General features: G+C 45.4%; 1 pseudogene; it reads left to right on the plus strand.

Moving 5' to 3' along the window:
* Window positions 1-4,068: 4,068 nt before the first annotated feature.
* On the plus strand, window positions 4,069-5,914 carry LOC135616811 (homeobox-leucine zipper protein HAT4-like; annotated as a pseudogene).
* Window positions 5,915-8,111: the final 2,197 nt, after the last annotated feature.

Here is an 8,111-nt window from a genome sequence, read left to right on the forward strand (position 1 = left end):
GTCGCACTTCCATTTATGATCTAAATGTTACTCTTCTTCTAACTTACTAAAATTATACTAATTAAATTATTATTTTAATCAAGATATTATATGGTAACGATAGAGTCAATATATCACTGTCATTCGATTGATATAAGCTATATGATCGACACATCGATGCCATGAGTTTGACATTTCAATATCACGTAATCAACATTTGGGTTTATGGAGCGACACTTTTTTATGTTACATGTGCACCTATTATTACATTTGGAATCGAAAAACCTCATATAACTGTTCTTGATATTAAAGACATATTATCAGTCTTATAACCTCTACTATAAAAGGCCCATTAAGTGTGTTCCCTAATTTCCTAATGTCCAATCCAAAAAGTTAACTACCATACATTTGACAAAAAAATCTTGATATTTGAGTGACACCTCATCAATACTAATCTAAGCATGAGAGAAACTTTGTCAAGTATATTATTGACTTACTTTTTGTATGATTCAATATATCTCTAATTGGATTCATTGGATTTTTTTATAATAATAAAAAAAATATAAAATAAGATCTCGATTGATTCAGAATCAACATTCGGAACGGATGACAATATTCTATGTTAACATTTATCGACGTATATGACATTTATACGAATGATGTATTACCGAATCACAAACGATCATAGTAGTAGTAGTAGTAGTCAAGGTCAAATTATTAGTTAAAATGATGAGAAACAATGACAGCACCTGCGGCTACCAAAAAGATCGAAGAACACAGAGAGGCAAACCTTAATTATATATGTTGTGATAACCAACACTCGGTGAGGAACAGATGGGCTCAGGCTTGAATAATAATGGCTGGGAACTCAACCCAAGATTTCATTCTTCATGCTTTAATAATCCCACCATTCATGTGGAATCCAACACCCCAACCATGTATCTCCTCAATAATGTTTACTAATCCCACTTAATTAGGAGGAGACAAGCAGGCCCACATCACCAAAAGTTCCCTAAGTTAGGCCATACTGTCATACACAAATATAATTTTTACTACACTAAGGAAGGTCTATTGATTGAGACTTTAGACTAAATAAGACCCAATTGCACGTGGTGTGAGCTGGATTTGGAAAACCCATCCTGTGATTAGGTCACGACCGAGTCTATCGTTTCCGAGTCGAATTATATTGCATCGCATTATAATACAATTAGTGCTCAGAACTTATTATTATTGGATGAATTTTTTGGGAAAAAGCAAATTTTCACGATTGCCCCTTTAGTTGAACATAATAATAATAATAATAATATTATTATTATTATTATTAGTTATAACGGTAGTTGTAACGGACGGGAAACTTCGGTAGAAAGGGCGGACGTTATCCGTGCGGCGGCGAGGAGGGCGTGCGCACATGGGGACAACGAGGTCGCGCACCGCACGTGCGCATCACGTCCCAGGAACTTCCGCCCGACGGCTCAGATCTGTTCTGATGCGTCGGACCGCTCGCGGATGATCTAAAATCTTCTCCTTCCCTACAAGACTTCCGTTCATTACAGAGGCGAAGCAACGAGGAAAGCGGCGAGGCGAAGAACGAAAGACTCGCATCGAATAAACATTTGAGTTCCCAATGATGATGATGATGAGCGGGGTGGTGGGTTGACCGCACGTGCACGGGTTGGGACGTACGTGCGCCTCGCTGTCCTCCCGCTGCTTCTCCCGGCAGTCCACGTCCCCGCCACATGGCCACGGAGCTTAAGATAACCGCAAGCGCGTCGACCTACTACCTCCTCAGCCCTCGAGAAGCCATTAATTACGAGCGAACCACGGGTGACGGGGCGGGATTGGCTGGCGCTGGGATGGGCAGGACGGTGAACGTGGGGATCCTTGGGGGCGGGAAAGAGGGCGTTGGGCCACCTGCGGGTCACATGGGGAGGAGTTGGCCCTCGTACCGCCCTCCCATTAAAGTGGTAATTATTGGGGGTTGCTTGTTGTGTTGTGTTCTTGGAAAGCGTTCTCTTCTCTCTCGCTCTCTCTCTCTCTCTCTCTCATCTCCCACGAGGCATGATGATAAGAGAGAGAGAGAGAGAGAGAGAAGGGAGGGAAGGGACACGTGGGACAGCTAGCAAGCAATCGTGGGGAGCACCATTAATCATCGCTACCCCCGACATCATGCCGGGGTTTAAATCCACAGGTTCCGAGGTGGTGGAAGGGAGGAGGAAGAAGAAGAGATGCAAATCGGGTCCCACGACGCACTCGCCCATCACCGCTCTCGTCCCCCGTTGCCTAAACTACCCTTTTGTCCTGTGTGTGCATATTGCAGATAAAAAGGATGAGCCAATAATGGCATTCATGACATGCCAACTGAAATCAAACAACATCCCTTTCATCATGTGAAATGTTTGCGATCACCAATTATTTCCTTCTATTTCTTTCACATCACTCGCCAACAAAATAAATTCTCAGCGAGTCTCGTAAAGGATCCAAAGAGAGCCGTCGGAACCCGATCCAAAATCCAATTATCGTTCAACTATCTCTGGCACAGTACAGTTGGAAAGGATCCCACTACGACCCTACACGGGATCCTATGTGATATAACATGATCTCTTGGATCCAAATAATGCATCCAACTGGTCCCCATCGATGAACAAAAATCTGAATGCTTTCGATTTCCGCAAGCTGGATCGGTGACATGTATGGTTATATTTCATCTTCGAACCTGTTTATCATAAATAGAACATGATGTTACATACATATGGATCATTCTTTTTCATGTTGTTGTTTTCATTAATTTTTATTATGAAAGAATATATATATATATATATATATATACTTGTATTATGTTAATACCAAATAATCCCTTGAAAATTCAAACTGAAATTGGATGCCGTGGAGAGTGGGTAATATGGGAAAAGGGGTGGGGGGAAGTGTGGGACCCGGCGGAGGGAGGAAGTGCAAATGATTGCGGGGTGTGGGTGTCGGTGAGTGGGGCGACCGGGCGGGGCCGCCCTTGTCCCGGGCGTGCTCGCACGTGCCGTCGCAGGGGCATGTTGGCCCACGTGACCCGGGTGCCATGGTGTTGGTCCTCCCCTTCCCACGTGAAACCCCACCCCACTCTGTTCCCCCCCCCGCCCTCACCCCACCCCCGCCCCCACCCTCCCTCGGCTCGGCTCGACTCGACTTGACTCGGCCTTCTCTCGGCACGAATGGCCTCTGAGCTCCACGCTCTCGTGATTGGCTTGACAGGAGAGTCGGAAGAATAATTGGTGTGTTGAAGTCGCTCTCTTTAAAGACCGGCATGTAGTTGCGGGACCGCTTATCGTGAACTGTGCAGGTTTCCAAGAAGCCACCTACCTCTTATTCCTCCATCTCGACACAAGCAATCTCGATTCCTTTTTCCCACCCGACCATGACTGAGCTTACTAATGGCGATGAGGTTAAGATCATCCGGGAGTGGTGATGTTGTTTGATGGCTAATGATGGAGTGATGATGGTTGTGCACTGAGGGACACGGTGAGATGAGAGAGAGAGAGAGAGAGAGAGAGATAGTGAAAGGAGTCCTGCAAAGGGACGGGCATTAAATGGTGTGGGGGCACAATGTTGCTGAGGATCCCATCTCGGATCAACATCAACAGGAGTAATAATTGCACAACTCGAAGGCAATGATAGGTACCATGTATGGCAATCATGGTGGCCTCCTCCCGCAATGTGCCACAGCTTCCGCCAACTTGCATTGTGGTGTGTGTGACAGCAGAGAGAGGATATCCGTATTTATACTCCGTATATGTGCACATACATTATGCTTCGAAGATACATATATACTTTTATTCCATCCATACGTTTAAAACATGCGTACTGCATGCTATAGAGACGCAGTTAAAAGGTTGATGCGGGAGAAGAAAAGAGAGCCGAAGACAGGGGGGAGTCAGCGCTCAAAGTTAGCCGCCGGCCCAAAGCAGTTGGCTTAACTATGGTTAGCGTCGAAGAAAGGGAGGAGGAGTTAGTGATAAGGAGTCATGATTGAGATGATTAGGGTGAGAAGAAGCATGACATCCACAGATAATAACCATTGAAACAATGGGGAGGAAGACACCGACTATTTAATACCCTCTCCTCTCCCCTCCCGACTCCATACCCATCTCATCCCTCTGTTGAGCGCCTCAGACCCTTTCCGACCTTTAGCTGCACTGCTTTAGCTGCTGCCTCCTTAAGGATCCCTGCAAGAAAGAGGAGGAAAAAGTAAAGAGGAGGTAGTAAGGACATATCGAGAAAGAAAGGAAGAAAGGAAGAGCGGGGAGTGGTCAAAGACGATGATGGGAAAGGATGATTTAGGTCTGAGTCTCAGCCTGAGCTCCTCCAGTCATCATCATCGGCATTTGCCTCTTCAGCTCAACCTCATGCCTTCCTCTTCTGCTTCCGGCCGTCCGCCATCGCCACCCTTCCCTTGCCACCAGACGACCCAGTGGGCTGGTCTCCTTGCTGACTCAGGTAGTGATCGCAGATCTGAACCTTTTTCTTGCTCCCGTGTTTAAAGATTGATTGCACAAGTACGAGTTTCTTATGGAGTGTGTGGCATTCCGTTAGCAGATAAGAGACCGGTTTTGGAGGTGTGCGGAGGAGCAGTGGACGCACGGTCGCTGCCCCTGCTCCGAGGGATCGACGTGAACCGGGCGCCATCGTCGGGCGCCGTGGAGAGGGACAGCGAAGAGGATGCGGGGGCGTCGTCCCCCAACAGCACGCTCTCGAGCGTGAGCGGCAAGCGGGCGGAGCGCGACACCCACCTGGGCGACGAGCACGACCCCGACCGCGGGATCAGCGACGAGGACGACGGAGATGGCTCCCGCAAGAAGCTCCGCCTCTCCAAGGACCAGTCCGCCATCCTCGAGGAGAGCTTCAAGGAGCACAACACCCTCAACCCCGTAAGTCCCTCTTCTCCTCCTTCGGTGACTACCGATACACGATGGTGGAGCAATCGTTGCTAACATGGGTCTGCTTCTCCTGTGTGATGACAGAAGCAAAAGCTGGCGTTGGCCAAACAACTCAACCTGAGGCCAAGGCAAGTGGAAGTGTGGTTTCAGAACCGAAGAGCAAGGTATTCTTTCTCCGGCGATTAATTAGGTGTGATGATGCTGTGACCTTCGTATACTGATCTCGTTAATGCTTGGGTTAATCTCAGGACGAAGTTGAAGCAAACAGAGGTGGACTGCGAGTTCCTGCGAAGGTGCTGCGAGACCCTCACGGAAGAGAACAGGAGACTGCAGAAGGAAGTGCAAGAGCTGAGAGCTCTGAAGCTGTCGCCTCAGTTCTACATGCACATGACTCCTCCCACCACGCTGACCATGTGCCCTTCCTGCGAGCGCGTCTCCAACTCCACCGCGTCCACGACGACCACCATCACCACAACCTCAACCTCGTCACCGTTTGCCAACGCACCGGCGCAGCCGATGCCGGAACACCATCAGTTCCTCCACCACCGCACGATCCCGGGCCCATGGGCGCCGATCCCGCTCCGGCCATTCCTCGATGCCCCTCCGCAGCGCTCGTAACCGAGCTCTTGTCAACCATATCACCCACACCACCATCACCATGACCATGGGCTCTGGGTTCTTGCAAGATATGGGATGCTACTGTTGCTGTCAGCACACGATGAGTGTTGTGCTGTGATGGTGATGGTTGGGTGGGTGATCGATAGGAGAATCCTGTCAGCTTTTCTTTTATGACAGGCATTCCTCAACTCAGATTATATTCAAAGCCTAGTACTGGATCCGGATCACTTTTGTTTTCCTCCTAAGACTTGGTGGTGTTAAGTGTTCCGATAGATCTCGTTCTAAAACTGCTCTTTCTTTGGTCTGAAATCAAGAACATGCATGCCTTCATCTGAAACCATCAAGAAATAAAAGTCAGATTCCATGCTGTGTCTCAGCTGGTAATTAAGGCATTAGGTGTTCACCTCCATGATCACAGCTGGGACTTGCCCCTGAATGATTGATATGAGTTACACTCTCTCTCTCTTTCTCTCTCTCTCTCTCTCTCTCTCTCATGCGCATTAGGTTTTCATCACCATGATCACAGCTGGGACTTGCCCCTGAATGATTGATATGAGTTACACACACTCTCTCTCTCTCTCTCTCTCTCTCTCTCTCTCTCATGCGCATATGGTCCTGTTGTTTGGACTCTTTTGTTGCCTTGTGCTATATAGCTTGATGGACTGCTGCATGTATAGAGAAAGACAAACCAGGGAACTCACGTGGGAAGTGCCCAGGAGGGTGTTGAATCCGAGGAATATAGATAGAAGCTCTTCTTCTTCTTCTTCTTCTTCTTCTTCATCAAGGTTTCTGATGGTTCGAGTATTCTCTCACTTCTTTTCAGTCTAATGCGGCCGGTGAGAACGAAATGGATCTCAGTAATATGCTTCCCGGTCTGTCCCCGCCTCTGCTTTAGGTTGATTCATCCTACTGGCCACTAAATAAGTTGCATTTATTACACAAAATTATAATGAAAATGACTAATGAAGTTCTCATTGATTTCAAATAATATCATGGACAATTATTTTTGGAAGACTCAAAAAATGTGGATTACAACTCTCTCTCCCATGCTTAATTTGCCTAAAGTAATCCTCTTAAGAAGCAATGGCGAAGGCTCATAGGATTATGCCCATGCCATTTCGATCTCATCAAAAAGGAGGAGACAACCGCTGGCACACCACTGAGTGCAGGCCAGAGAGCAGAGGATAATGCTTCTTGCTCAGAGTGCAGCTCACACAGTAATTAATTTAGTGTAATTACAAGCACTGGGAAGAAAACTTTGATCATAAAAATTACAATAAAGAAAATTGACAATAAAACACAAACTCAATAATGTGCGGATATGAGATTAATAAATATAGAAAAATAATTTTTTTAACTCCAACTCATGCTTAAAATTCTTATATATCCTCTTATATAAACAAAAAAAATTCTTCTCGATCTATCTAGATCTACCATACATGATATTTATATAGTAAAAAGATCTTCAAGACTTATCAATGTCCTTTAAGTATGAGAATTGAGGTATCTGAATATGAGGGCTTGAGATAAATTGTTTGTCTTAAATGACCTTGCACAATTAGATCACTTAAAAATAAACTACAAAAGGTGTCTCTTAGGGAGGCACCAACTATAAAATATAAATATTAATATGATTTTCAAGGTCAAATTCTCTATTCCCTTTGAATATTAACATGAACATCGAAGGGACTATGTCGAAAAATCTCTCCAAACATCAATCTTGGTACGGTGGAGGGATGAGACTAAGGTTCGGAGTGTCACTTTAGATTTCAATCTTGGTGTGGGAGGAAGATTGATAAAAATAATAAAAGATAAGAACAATTATTGAAGAAGTGAAGAAGCTTAAATACATTAACATGTCATTCTCCTATTTATACATATACATATTAGGAGGAAGGAAGAAATCCAGCAGCAGATCGCTGGCCGACTACCCGAAGGCAAGGGCGAAACTTTGCTTTTCTCAACTAGCTATATTGGTCGAGCGAAGAAGCTTCGCTTTTCTCACTGTTCTGATAGAAGATAATAGAAGATAAAGAAGTTTAAATTGTCGCTATCAAGAGGAAGGATTTTTCTCTCAACAAACTAGAGGATTTTTCTTGATAGAATAGAGAAATTTTTGAGGAAATCCTATCTTCTATTATAGATCACTTGGGTTGAATACATGATTGTTGGGCTGATGGCCCATATTCAGCCCATGTGGGCTTTATCAGCCCATAGCCCACCCCCCCTCTTAACCTAACCCTAATTAAGATTAGGGGGGTGTGGTGGCTGTGTTTTAGAGGCAGATTAAAGCTATAAAAAGGCAGCAACGAGGCAGATGGGAAGAAGACAAGGACAACGCAGAGAGACTGTTCTCAATCATCTAGCATCTCAGGTTAGATCAAATCTACAGTAGGCTCTTGCTGTGATTACTTGGAAGGTTTTAGATATTGTGGGCAGTGACGTGATCCTTGTATCCCAGTTATTCTCTTGTGATTGTTGCTAGGGTTTTGGGCAAGAGATTGAGATTTGTATATTCATTATTCTCATAGTGGATTATCTCTAGTTTGCCCCGTGGTTTTTACCCTTCACATTGAAGGGGTTTTCCACGTA

The sequence above is a fragment of the Musa acuminata genome, chromosome BXJ2-7 (assembly GCF_036884655.1).
Source record: "Musa acuminata AAA Group cultivar baxijiao chromosome BXJ2-7, Cavendish_Baxijiao_AAA, whole genome shotgun sequence".
NCBI lineage: Eukaryota > Viridiplantae > Streptophyta > Magnoliopsida > Zingiberales > Musaceae > Musa > Musa acuminata.